The 14409-nt window shown below is 42.4% G+C and overlaps 1 pseudogene across 1 annotated transcript; it reads right to left on the bottom strand.

Moving 5' to 3' along the window:
- Positions 1-8166: 8166 nt before the first annotated feature.
- Positions 8167-9500, bottom strand: LOC100896730 (polyadenylate-binding protein-interacting protein 2 pseudogene; annotated as a pseudogene). Its single transcript, XR_013531737.1, has one exon. The product of XR_013531737.1 is annotated as a polyadenylate-binding protein-interacting protein 2 pseudogene (transcript).
- Between the last annotated feature and the right edge of the window lie 4909 nt (positions 9501-14409).

Below are 14409 nucleotides of genomic sequence, written 5' to 3' on the forward strand. Positions count from 1 at the left end.
ATCCCCGGGATGAATCCTACTTGATCATGATGAATAAGTTTTTTGATTTGCTGTTGCATTCGGCTTGCCAGTATTTTATTGAAGATTTTTGCATCTATGTTCATCATCGATATTGGCCTAAAGTTTTCTTTTCTTGTTGGGTCTCTGCCGGGTTTTGGTATCAGAATGATGTTGGTCTCGTAAAATGATTTGGTAAGGCTTCCCCCTTTTTGGATTGTTTGAAATAGTTTTAGAAGGAATGGTATCAGCTCCTCTTTGTGTGTCTGGTAGAATTCGGCTGTGAACCCGTCTGGATCTGGGCTTTTTTTGTGTGGTAGGCTCTTATTTGCTGCCTCGACTTCTGACCTTATTATTGGTCTATTCATAGTTTCAGCTTCCTCCTGGTTTAGGCTTGGGAGGACACAGGAGTCCAGGAATTTATCCATTTCTTCCAGGTTTACTAGTTTATGTGCATAGAGTTGTTTGTAATATTCTCTGATGATGGTTTGAATTTCTGTGGAATCTGTGGTGATTTCCCCTTTATCATTTTTTATTGCATCTATTTGGTTGTTCTCTCTTTTCTTTTTAATCAATCTGGCTAGTGGTCTGTCTATTTTGTTGATCTTTTCAAAAAACCAGCTCTTGGATTTATTGATTTTTTGAAGGGTTTTTCGTGTCTCAATCTCCTTCAGTTCAGCTCTGATCTTAGTTATTTGTTATCTTCTGCTGGGTTTTGAGTTTTTTTGATCTTGATCCTCTAGCTCTTTCTATTTTGACGATAGGGTGTCAATTTTGGATCTCTCCATTCTCCTCATATGGGCACTTATTGCTATATACTTTCCTCTAGAGACTGCTTTAAATGTGTCCCAGAGGTTCTGGCATGTTGTGCCTTCGTTCTCATTGGTTTCGAAGAACTTCTTTATTTCTGCCTTCATTTCATTGTTTACCCAGTCAACATTCAAGAGCCAGTTGTTCAGTTTCCATGAAGCTGTGCGGTTCTGGGTCGGTTTCTGAATTCTGAGTTCTAACTTGATTGCACTATGGTCTGAGAGGCTGTTTGTTATGATTTCAGTTGTTTTGCATTTGTTGAGCAGTGCTTTACTTCCAATTATGTGGTCAGTTTTAGAGTAGGTGTGATGTGGTGCTGAGAAGAATGTATATTCTGTGGATTTGGGGTGGAGAGTTCTGTAAATGTCTATCAGGTTTGCTTGCTCCAGGTCTGAGTTCAAGCCCTGGATATCCTTGTTGATTTCTGTCTGGTTCATCTGTCTAATATTGACAGTGGAGTGTTAAAGTCTCCCACTATTATTGTGTGGGAGTCTAAGTCTCTTTGTAAGTCATTAAGAACTTGCCTTATGTATCTGGGTGCTCCTGCATTGGGTACATATATGTTTAGGATCATTAGCTCTTCTTGTTTTATCGATCCTTTTACCATTATGTAATGGCCTTCTTTGTCTCTTTTGATGTTTGTTGCTTTAAAGTCTATTTTATCAGAGATGAGAATTGCAACTCCTGCTTCTTTTTTGCTCTCCATTTGCTTGGTAAATCTTCCTCCGTCCCTTTATTTTGAGCCTTTGTGTATCCTTGCATGTGAGATGGGTTTCCTGGATACAGCACACTGATGAGTTTTGGATTTTTATCCAATTTGCCAGTCTGTGTCTTTTGATTGGTGCATTTAGTCCATTTACATTTAAGGTTAATACTGTTATGTGTGAATTTGATACTGCCATTTTGATGCTAAGTGGCTTTTTTGCCTGTTAGTTGTTGTAGATTCTTCATTATGTTGATGTTCTTTAGCATTTAGTGTGATTTTGGAATGGCTGGTACTGGTTGTTTCTTTCTATGTGTAGTGCCTCTTTCAGGAGCTCTTGTAAAGCAGGCCTGGTGGTGACAAAATCTCTGAGTACTTGCTTGTTCGCAAAGGATTTTATTTTTCCTTCACTTCTGAAGCTCAGTTTGGCTGGATATGAAATTCTGGGTTGAAAGTTCTTTTCTTTAAGAATGTTGAATATTGGGCCCCACTCTCTTCTGGCTTGTAGTGTTTCTGCCGAGCAATCTGCTGTGAGTCTGATGGGCTTCCCTTTGTGGGTAACTCGACCTTTCTCTCTGGCTGCCCTTAGTATTTTATCCTTTATTTCAACCTTGTTGAATCTGACGATTATGTGACTTGGGGTTGCTCTTCTTGCAGAATATCTTTGTGGTGTTCTCTGTATTTCCTGCATTTGAGTGTTGGCCTGTCTTGCTAGGTGGGGGAAATTTTCCTGGATGATGTCCTGAAGAGTATTTTCCAGCTAGGATTCATTCTCTTCATCCTTTTCTTGTACACCTATCAAACGTAGGTTAGGTCTTTTCACATAGTCCCACATTTCTTGGAGACTTTGTTCATTCCTTTTTGCGCTTTTTTCTCTAATCTTGGTTTCTCATTTAATTTCATTGTGTTGGTCTTCGACTTCATATATTCTTTCTTCTGCTTGGTGAATTCGGCTATTGAAACTTGTGCATGCTTCGCGAAGTTCTCGTATTGTGTTTTTCAGCTCCTTTAATTCATTCATATTCCTCTCTAAGTTATCCATTCATGTTATCATTTCCTCATATGTTTTTTAAGTTCCTTAGTTTCTTTGCATTGATTTAATACATGTTCTTTTAGCTCACAAAAGTTTCTCATTATCCACCTTCTGAAGTCTTATTCCGTCATTATGTCACAGTCATTCTCCGTCCAGCTTTGTTCCCTTGCTGGTGAGGAGTTTTGGTCCTTTCTAGCAGGCGAGGTGTTCTGGTTTTGGGTGTTCTCCTCCTTTTTTCGCTGGTTTCTTCCCATCTTTGTGGGTTTATCCGCTTGTTGTCTGCGTGGTTGCTGACTTTTCGATTGGGTCTCTGAGTGGACACCCAGATTGTTGATGATGAAGTATTTCTGTTACTTGGTTTTCCTTCTACCAGTCTAGCCCCTTCACTGTACGACTGCTGAGGTCCACTCCAGGCCCTGCTTGTCTGGGGTGCACCTCTAGCAGCTGTGGCACAGTGAGGGATGCTACCAGTTTCTTTTTCTGCTATCTTTGTCCCAGGATGATGCCTGCCAAATGTCAGTGTTTTGGATATAGAGGGGTCAGGGAGCTTCTTGAAGAGACAGTTTGTACTTTATAGGAACTCAATTGCTGAGCTGTGAGCTCTGTTGTTCATTCAGGGCTGTTAGGCTGCTATGTTTGATTCTGCTGCAACAGAGCTCATTAAAAAAACCCTTTTTTTCTCAAATGCTCTGTGTTGGGGCATTCAGGCTTTATTTTTTGATGTTTGTTGAGTGGTCCTGCCCAGCTAGGAGGCAGACTAGCCACTGTTTGCATGCCGAGGCTCCGCCCTGCTGTTGTGTGATTCGCTCTGTTCCTGCAGGCTCTGCTGTGGTCTCCGCCACGCCCTGCGGCGGAGTCTCTTCGTTGTAGCGTGTGCCTCGGCAATGGCAGGCTGCGTCAGCAGTGGGCGTGTATCTCTGTAGGGATGGGTTGCCTCGGCAACGGCTGGCTGCATCAGCAGTGGGCGTGTATCTCAGTTGGGGAGGGTTGCCTCGGTATTGGTGGACGCCCTCCCCCACAGAGCGTCTCGGACCGTCTGCTCGGGATAGTTTGAAGTCACGGTTTTGTTCGTCCCACTGGGTACCCCAAACGCTCTGTCCCTGCAATCCCCTGGGCTGGCCTACTCTCCAAGTCTCGTTCAGTGTCATGTCCAGCGCTCTCAAGTCTCAGGTTGCCGGTTCAACAGGGCACCCGGACAAGCGCGCCCTGTGGGGATTGCTGGGTACGACCGGCTGCCGCCGCCCCAGCTGCTGGCTTTGCCAGGCAGACCTACTGCCTGGCGTCTTGTGTCTTTTTTATACTTGGGAATTTCCCCGTTTTGTGGGCAACAAAGATCAGTCTGGAAATGCAGCTCCAACTCACGTCTTTGCGGATTCAACGAGAGTTCCAATCCTGGGTTGTTCTCACAGTGCCATCTTGAGTCCTCCCCCCGTAGTACTCTTTTCTCTGTGTCCATGTGTTCTCAATTTTCATCACCCGCCTATGAGTGAGAATATGCGGTATTTCATTTTCTGTTCTTGTGTCAGTTTACTGAGAATGATGTTCTCCAGATTCATCAATGTCCCTACAAAGGACACGAACTCATTATTTTTGATTGCTGCATAATATTCCATGGTGTATATGTGCCACATTTTCACAGTCCAGTCTATCATCAATAGGCATTTGGGTTGGTTCCAGGTCTTTGCTATTGTAAACAGTGCTGCAATGAACATTGGTGTGCATGTGTCCTTATAGTAGAATGATTTATAGTCCTTTGGATATATACCCAGTAATGGGATTGCTGGGTAAATTGAAATTTTTATTTCTAAGGCCTTGAGGAATTGCGACAGTGTCTTCCACAATGGTTGAACTAATTTACACTCCCACCAACAGTGTAAAAGTGTTCCTATTTCTCCACATCCTCTTCAGCATCTGTTGTCTCCAGATTTTTTAATGATCACCATTCTAACTGGCGTGAGATGATATCTGCCTTATGTATCTGGGTGCTCCTGTATTGGGTCCATATATGTTTAGAATTGTTAGTTCACACGGATGGGTTTTGGATTTTTATCCAATTTGCCAGTCTGTGTCTTTTGATTGGTGCATTTAGTCCATTTACATTTAGGGTTAATATTGTTATGTGTGAATTTGATACTGCCATTTTGATGCTAGCTGGCTGTTTTGCCCATTAGTTGTTGTAGATTCTTCATTATGTTGATGCTCTTTAGCATTTAGTGTGATTTTGGAATGGCTGGTACTGGTTGTTCCTTTCTATGTGTAGTGCCTCTTTTAGGAGCTCTCGTAAAGCAGGCCTGGTGGTGACAAACTCTGAGTACTTGTTTGTTCGCAAAGGATTTTATTTTTCCTTCACTTCTGAAGCTCAGTTTGGCTGGAAATGAAATTTCGGGTTGAAAGTATGTTGAATATTGGCCCCCACTCTCTTCTGGCTTGTAGTGTTTTTAGTGTTGGCCTGTCTTGTTAGGTGGGGGAAATTTTCCTGGATAATGTCCTGAAGAGTATTTTCCAGCTGGATTCATTCTCTTCATCACATTCTGGTACACCTATCAAACGTAGGTTAGGTCTCTTCACGTAGTCCCACATTTCTTTGAGACTTTGTTCATTCCTTTTTGCGCTTTTTTCTCTGATCTTGGTTTCTTGTTTTATTTCATTGAGTTGATCTTCGACTTCTGATATTCTTTCTTCTGCTTGGTCAATTTGGCTGTTTAAACTTGGGCATGCTTCCCAAAGTTCTCGTATTGTGTTTTTCAGCTCCTTTAATTCATTCATATTCCTCTCTAAGTTATCCATTCTTGTCATCATTTCCTCGAATCTTTTTTTCAAATATTTTTCAAGGTTCTTAGTTTCTTTGCATTGATTTAATACATGTTCTTTTAGCTCACAAAAGTTTCTCATTATCCACCTTCTGAAGTCTAATTCCGTCATTTCGTCACAGTCATTCTCCGTCCAACTGTGTTCCCTTGCTGGTGAGGAGTTTTGGTTCTTTCTAGGAGGCGAGGTGTTCTGGTTTCGGGTGTTTTCCTCCTTTTTGCGCTGTTTTTTTCCCATCTTTGTGGACTTATCCACAAGTCGTCTGAGTAGTTGCTGACTTTTCGATTGGGTCTCTGAGTGGACGCCCAGATTTTTGATCATGAATTATTTCTGTTACTTGATTTTCCTTCATACAGTGGAAGTCTAGGCCCTCCACCGTATGAATGCTGAGGTCCACTCAAGGCCCTGCTTGTCTGGGGTGCACCTATAGCAGCTGCGGAACAGTGAGGGATGCTACTAGTTTCTTTTTCTGCTATCTTTGTCCCAGAATGATGCCTGCCAAATGTCAGTCTTTTGGATATAGAGGGGTCAGGGAGCTGCTTGAGGAGACAGTCTGTACTTCATAGGAGCTGAAGTGCTTAGCTGTGAGCTCTGTTGTTCATTCAGGGCTGTTAGGCTGCTACGTTTAATTCTGCTGCAACAGAACTCATAAAAAATTCCTTTTTTTCTCAGATGCTCTGTCTTGGGGAGTTGGGGCTTTCTTTGTGATTGTCCATTGCGCTGTCCTGCTCAGCTAGGAGGCAGTCTAGTCACTATTTGCCTGCCGAGGCTCCGACCTGCTGGTGTGAGGTTTACCCTGTTGCTGTAGGCTCTGCCCTTCTGCTGTGGTCTCTGCCCTGCTGCCACGGGCTTCACCCTGTGGCGGAGTCTCTCTGTCGTGGCGGGTTGCCTCGGCAATGGCAGGCTGCGTCAGCAATGGGCGTGTTCCTCAGTAGGGGCGGATTGCCTCGGTAATGGCAGACGCCCCTCCCCCACGGAGCTGCACCATCCTGGGTTCAGCTGTGCCCGCAGTGAAACTCTCCACCCGGAGCATTTGGAATCGCCGTTTTGTTTGTCCCACTGCACTACCCCAAACACGGTTTTCTTGGAATCTTTTGGCCTGGCTCACTGTTCAAGTCCCATTCAATCAGATGGATATGACAATCTGCCCTCTCAAGTCTCAGATTGCCGGTTCAACAGGGCACCCAGACCAGTGCACTTTGTGTGGAGCACTGTGGAGTGCCGCTGCTCTACAGCGCCTGCTGCCAGCTGCACTGGCTGCCGGCTGCACCAGCCAAAACCTCTGCCTGTCATCCTGCATCTTTTTTATACCTGGGAATTTCCCTGTTCTGTGGGCAACAAAGATCCATCTGGAAATGCGGCCCCGACTCACCCTTTGCATGCTCACTGAGAGCTTCAATCCTGGGTTGTTCTCACTGCGCCATCTTGAGCCCCTCCTCTTGTCTCCAGATTTTTTTTTTTTTTGAGATGGAGTTTCCCTCTTGTTACCCAGGCTGGAGTGCAATGGCGCAATCTCGGCTCACCGCAACCTCTGCCCCCTGGGTTCAGGCAATTCTCCTGCCTCAACCTCCTGAGTAGCTGGGATTACAGGCACACGCCACCGTGCCCAGCTAATTTTTTGTAATTTTTAGTAGAGATGGGGTTTCACCATGTTGACCAGGATGGTCTCTATCTGTTGACCTCGTGATCCACCCACCTCGGCCTCCCAAAGTGCTGGGATTACAGGCTTGAGCCACCACGCCCGGCTGTCTCCAGATTTTTTAATGATCGCCATTCTAACTGGCGTGAGATGGTATCTCAATGTGGTTTTGATTTGCATCTCTCTAATGACCAGTGATGATGAGAATTTTTTCATATGACTGTTGGCCTCATGTATGTCTTCTTTTTTAAAGTGTCTGTTCATAACCTTTGTCCATTTTTGAATGGGCTTATTTGTTTTTTTTCTGTAAATCTGTTTGAGTTCTTTGTAAATTCTGGATATCAGTCCTTTGTCAGATGGGTAGACTGCAAAAATTTTTTCCCATTCTGTTGGTGGCCGATTCACTCTAGTGACTGTTTCTCTTGCCATGCAGAAGCTGTGGAGTTTGATTAGGTCCCATTTGTCTATTTTGGCTTTTGTTGCCAATGCTTTTGTTGTTTTGTTCATGAAATCCTTGCCTACTCCTATGTCCTGAATGGTTTTGCCTAGATTTCCTTCTACGGTTTTTATGATGCCAGGTCTTATGTTTAAGTCTTTAGTACATCTGGAGTTAAGTTTAGTGTAAGGTGTCAGGAAGGGGTCCAGTTTCTGCTTTCTGCACGTGGCTAGCCAGTTTTCTCAACACCATTTATTAAACAGGGAATTCTTTCCCCATTGCTTATTTTTGTCAGTTTTATCAAAGATTGTATGGTTGTAGATACATTGTGTTGCTTCCAATGCCTCTGTTCTGTTCCATTGGTTTTGGTACCAGTACCATGCTGTTTTGATTACTGTAGCCTTGTAGTATAGTTTGAAGTCAAGTGGTATGATGCCTCCAGCTGTGTTCTTTTTGCTTAGAATTGACTTGGCTATGCGGGCTATCTTTTGGTTCCATATGAAATTCAAGGTGGTTTTTTCCAGTTCTGTGAAGAAAGTTAATAGTAGCTTGATGGGGATACTGTTGATTCTGTAAATTACTTTGGGCAGTATAGCCATTTTCATGATACTAATTCTTCCTAACCGTGAACATGGAATGTTTCTTCATCTGTTTGTGTCCTCTCTGATTTCATTGAGCAGTGGTTTGTAGTTTTTCCTAAAGAGGTCCCTTTCGTTCCTTGTAAGCTGTATTCCTAGGTATTTTTTTTTCAGTTCTACTATTATTTATTTTTTTACAATATTTTCAACTTAAACACTATTCACACTGAACACGTATGGCAGCTTAACCTACCCAAATATGAAGTTTAAGAAGCCAAAACTGTTCTAGCTTTGTTAAAAGAAAAGTTGTGCTGCAGACTCTTGTGATGGTTAACAAAGCAAGGAAAAGCACCACTCAAATCATAATGTTACAGTATCTTTGTTCAGCTGGATGATGGGTTGGTATTGGTCATATGTTAGACTCCACACAGGCATAGCTATAATGCAGTGAATCCCTTATGAGTTACAATTCTCAAAGTATATACTTCCTCAGATGTAATATTAGAACACAATAACATATCAGAAAAACCTGGACTGGCACTCAGTCTGCTAACTACCTTGTAGCCTCAGTAATATGACATACCTGTCTATAACAAATTATCTCAAATTAACTAACAGACCTTCAGAAAATGGAGATTCTTTTTGATGGGGGCATAATCAAATTTAAGTCTGAACTGAGAATTATGCTTAACAGTTGGAACTCAAATTAAATTTACTGATTTTAAAGTTTAGACACAACTGTTAGTTAATACTAAGGGACAGTTTAGCCTCAAAAAAAGACAATTTAGTAAGGTTTAGGTCTTTTAATTTGGTGCTTGTTCACAACTTGACTGGTGCTTCTTTCCTTGCTGTCTTCAGATGAAGCCATGGGGCCAATTCTATTTTCAGTAAATGTTTGACAGCTTTTTACTTAATAACAGTCTCAACACTTTTATTAAGCATGCAAGACTAACAAAAACTTTGGCAATGCAAAAGTGTAACACAGTGACAAGAGAGAGCTTTTACAATTAAGTCTTCTAATACTGCCTTCACAGTGTGGAAATTGTGCTACATCCACCAAAAGAGGGCCCCGTCTACTCAAATATTTTAGTACTTCACCCCAGGAACAAACTCCTTTGCATTTGGATTCAGATTGCTCTTGACCACAAGATCTTCCAGAGAAGAGCCGTCACTGATAACAAGGTCATTAAACTGGTCTTGGATTTGGTCCATAGTTTGTGGGAGATCTCGAGCTGGAATAAACCTTTCATGTTCTTCTTCCTCTTCGAGCATTTCTTGGAAACAGCGTTCAATAAATTCTTCTTCCCATAACTCCTCTTCTATTTGTCTGTTGAATTCTTCTTCATTTTCCATCCACATGTACTCTGCAAATGGATTGTCATCTTCATGAGAATGACCGTTCATAATCACATCTTTATTGATGATGCTTGGGCTAGTACTGCTGCGACTTGGATCTTTCATGGTTGATGTTAGTTGTCGTTTTTAACCCTGTGCACAGCAGCGGGGACGGCAGCCAATCATTCCTAGGTATTTTATTCTTTTTGTAGCAATTGCGAATGGCAGTTCGTTCTTGATTTGGCTCTCTTTCAGTCTGTTATTGATGTAGACGAATGCTTGTGATTTTTGGACATTGATTTTATATCCTGAGACTTTGCTGAAGTTGCTTATCAGTTTCAGTAGTTTTTGGGCTGAGGTGATGGGGTCTTCTAGATATACTATCATGTCGTCTGCAAATAGAGACAATTTGGCTTCCACCTTTCCTATTGGAATACCCTTTATTTCTTTTTCTTGCCTGATTGCTCTGGCTAGAACTTCTAGTACTATATTGAATAGGAGTGGTGAAAGAGGGCATCCTTGTCTAGTTCCAGATTTCAAAAAAAATCTTCCAGTTTTTGCTCATTCAGTATGATATTGGCTGTTGGTTTGTCATAAATAGCTTTTATTATTTTGAGATAAATTCCATCAATACCGAGTTTATTGAGGGTTTTTAGCATAAAGGACTGTTGAATTTTGTCAAAGGTATTCTCTGCATCAATTGAGATAATCATGTGGTTTTTGTTTTTGGTTCTGTTGATGTGGTGAATTACGTTTATAGACTTGCATATGTTGAACCAGCCTTGCATCCCCTGGATGAATCCTACTTGATCATGTTGGATAAGTTTTTTGATGTGCTGTTGCAGTCGGTTTGCCAGTATTTTATTGAAGATTTTGGCATCTATGTTCATCATGGATATTGGCGTGAAGATTTCTTTTCTTGTTGAGTCTCTGCCGGGTTTTGGTATCAGGATGATGTTGGTCTCATAAAATGATTTGGGAAGGATTTCCTCTTTTTGGATTATTTGGAATAGTTTCAGAAAGAATGGTACCATCTCCTCTTTGTGTGTCTGGTAGAATTTGGCTGTGAACCCATCTGGACCTGGGCTTTTTTTGTGTGGTAGGCTCTTAATTGCTGCCTCGACTTCTGACCTTGTTACTGGTCTATTCATAGTTTCGGCTTCCTCCTGGTTTAGGCTTGGGAGGACACAGGAGTCCAGGAATTTATCAATTTCTCTCAGGTTTACTAGATTTTGTGCATAGAGTTGTTTGTAATATTCTCTGATGATGGTTTGAATTTCTGTGGAATCTGTGGTGATTTCCCCTTTATCATTTTTTATTGCATCTATTTGGTTGTTCTCTCTTTTCTTTTGTATCAGTCTGGCTAGTGGTCTATTTTGTTGATCTTTTCAAAAAACCAGCTCTTGGATTTATTGATTTTTTGAAGGGTTTTCGTGTCTCTATCTCCTTCAGTTATGCTCTGATCTTGGTTATTTCTTGTCTTCTGCTATGTTTTGAGTTTTTTTGATCTTGCTCCTTTATCTGTTTCAATTTTGACGATAGGGCGTCAATTTTGGATCTCTCCACTCTTCTCATATGGGCACTTGTTGCTTTATATTTTTCTCTAGATACTGCTTTAAATGTGTCCCAGAGATTCTGTTATGTTGTGTCTTTGTCCTCGTTGGTTTCAAAGAACTTCTTTATTTCTGCGTTCATTTCATTGTTTATCCAATTAACATTCAATAGCCAGTTGTTCAGTTTCCATGAAGCTGTGTGGTTCTGAGTTAGTTTCTGAATTCTGAGTTCTAACTTGATTGCACTATTGTCTGAGAGACTGTTTGTTATGATTTGAGTTGTTTTGCATTTGCTGAGGAGTGCTTTACTTTCAATTATGTGGTCAATTTTAGAGTAGGTGTGATGTGGTGCTGAGAAGAATGTATATTCTGTGGATTTGGGGTGGAGAGTTCTGTAAATGTCTATCAGGTTTGCTTGCTCCAGGACTGAGTTCAAGCCCTGGGTATCCTTGTTAATTTTCTGTCGGGTTGATTTTTTTAATATTGACAGTGGAGTGTTAAAGTCTCCCACTATTATTGTGTGGGAGTCTAAGTCTCTTTGTAAGTCATTAAGAACTTGCCTTATATATCTGGTTGCTCCTGTTTTGGGTCCATATTCATGATCGTTAACTCTTCTTGTTGTATCGACCCTTTTATCATTATGTAATGACCATCCTTGTCTCTTTTGGTTGTTGTTGCTTTAAAGTCTATTTTATCAGAGATGAGATTTGCAACTTCTGCTTTTTTTTTGCTCTCCATTTGTTTGGTAAATTTTCCTCCATCCCTTTATTTTGAGCCCTTGTGTATCCTTGCATGTAAGATGGGTTTCCTGGATACAGCACACTGATGGGTTTTGGCTTTTTATCCAATTTGCTAGTCTGTGTCGTTGGATTGGTGTATTTAGCCCACGTACATTTAGGGTTAATATTGTTATGTGTGAATTTGATACTGCCGTTTTGATGCTAGCTGGATATTTTGCCTGTTAGTTGATACAGATTCTTTATTTTGTTGATGCTCTTTAGCATTTGGTATGTTTTTGGAATGGCTGGTACTGGTTGTTCCTTTCTATGTTTAGTGCCTCATTCAGGAGCTCCTGTAAAGCAGGCCTGGTGGTGAGAAAATTTCTGAGTACTTGCTTGTTTGCAAAGGATTTTATTTTTCCTTCACTTCTGAAGCTCAGTTTGGCTGGATATGAAATTCTGGGTTGAAAGTTCTTTTCTTTAAGTATGTTGAATATTGGTCCCCACTCTCTTCTGGCTTGTAGAGTTTCTGCTGAGAGATCTGCTGTGAGTCTGATGGGCTTCTCTTTGTGGGTGACCCGACCTTTCTCTCTGGCTGCCCTTTGTATTTTCTCCTTCATTTCAACCCTGGTAAATCTGACGTTTATGTGCCTTGGGGTTGCTCTTCTTGGGAAATATCTTTGTGGTGTTCTCTGTATTTCCTGGACTTGAGTATTGGCCTGCCTTTCTAGTTTGGGGAAATTTTCCTAGATAATATCCTCAAGAGTATTTTCCAGCTTGAATTCATTTTCTTCATCACATTCTGGTACACCTATCAAACGTAGGTTAGGTCTCTTCACATAGTTCCACATTTCTTGGAGACTTTGTTCATTCCTTTTTGCGTTTTTTTCTCTAATTTTTGTTTCTCTTTTTATTTCATTGAGTTGATGTTCCACTTTTGATATTCTTTCTTCTGCTGGGTCAATTCGGCTGTTGAAACTTGTGCATGCTTCGCGAAGTTCTCATGTTGTGCTTTCCAGCTCCTTCAATTCATTCCTATTCCTCTCTAAGTTATCCATTCTGGTTATCATTTCCTTGAATCTTTTTTCAAATCTTTTTTTAAGGTTTTTAGTTTCTTTGCATTGATTTAGAACATGTTTTTATAGCTCACGGAAGTTTCTCATTATCCACCTTTTGAAGTCTGATTCCATCATTTCGTCACAGTCATTCTCCGTCCAGCTTTGTTCCCTTGCTGGTGAGGAGTTTTGGTTCTTTCTAGGAGGTGAGGTGTTCTGGTTTCGGGTGTTTTCCTCCTTTTTGCGCTGGTTTCTTTTCACCTTTGTGGGTTTATCCACCTGTCGTCTGAGTAGTTGCTGACTTTTCAATTTGGTCTCTGAGTGGATGCCCAGATCGTTGATGATGAAGTGTTTCTGTTACTTAGTTTTCCTTCTAACAGTCTAGTTCCTCTGCTGTATGACTGCTGAGGTCCACTCCAGGCCCTGCTTGTCTGGGGTACACCTGTAGCAGCTGCAGAACCATGAGGGATGCTACCAGTTTCTTCTTCTGCTATCTTTGTCCCAGAATGATGCCCGCCAATGTCAGTCTGATCATTCTTTCTTGAGGTGATTCTTTGTATATACAGGGGTCAGGGAACTGCTTGAGGAGACAGTCTGTACTTTATAGGAGCTCAAGTGCTGAGCTGCGAGCTCCGTTGTTCATTCAGGGCTGTTAGGCTGGTGCGTTTAAGTCTGCTGCAGCAGAACTTATAAAACACCTTTTTTTCCTTACATGCTCTGTCTCGGAGAGTTAGGGCTTTTTTATGAGTATCTTTTCCACTGTCCTGCTTAGTTAGGAGGTGGTGTAGTCACTATTTGCCTGCCGAGGCTTCGCCCTGCTACTACGGGGTCTGCCCTGTTGCTGTGGGCTCCTCCCTGTTGCCATGGGCTCCGCCCTATTCGTGGGGTCTATCTGTTATGGCAGGTTGCCTTGGCAATGGCAGGCTGCATCAGCAATGGGAGTGTTCCTCAGTAGGGGAAAAATGCCTCAGTAATGGCGGACGACCCTCCCACACCGAGCTGCATTGTCCTGGATTCAGCTGTGCCTGCAGTGAAACTCTCAACCCCGAGCGTTTTGAATCGCTGTTTTGTTTGTCCCTGTGGGGTTGGGACCTACCAAGCCTGATCACCTGGCTCCCTGTCTCAGAGCCTTTTTTCTTTTTTTTGAATTTGAACTGTTGACTCTCTCCCAGGTGTTTCAGTTGCCTGCTGATAGGACACTGGGATCTGTGTGATTTCCCATGCAGCGACCCACTGCGCCAGCTCAAATGTCACTTCCTTGGAATCTCCTGGTCTGGCTCACTGTCCAAGTCCCATTTAATCAGATGTATATGCTAATCTGCCCTCCCAAATCTTAGATTGCCCGTTTAACAGGGCAACCAGACCAGTGCATTTTTGTGCAGAGTGCCGCTGCACTGCAGCACCAGCTGAAAGGGCTGTGCTGGCATCACATGTCTCTCCTACACCTGGGGATTTCCCCGTTCTTTGTGCAACAAAAATCTGTCTGTGGGGGAAGACTCAAGATGGCGCTGTGAGAACAACCCAGGATTGGAGCTCTCCTTGAATCCGTGGAGAGGTGAGTTGGAGCTGTATTTCCAGACTGATCTTTGTCGCCCACAGAATGGAGAAATTACCAAGTATAAAGGGGACACAGGACGGCAGGCAGTACGTCTGCCTGCCGAAGCAGGCAGCCAGGATGGCGGTGGTCAGCCCTACCCAGTGCTTCCCACAGGGCGCACTTGTCCGGGTGCCCTGTTGAACTGG

This window comes from Callithrix jacchus, chromosome X, assembly GCF_049354715.1.
Source record: "Callithrix jacchus isolate 240 chromosome X, calJac240_pri, whole genome shotgun sequence".
NCBI classification, from domain to species: domain Eukaryota; kingdom Metazoa; phylum Chordata; class Mammalia; order Primates; family Cebidae; genus Callithrix; species Callithrix jacchus.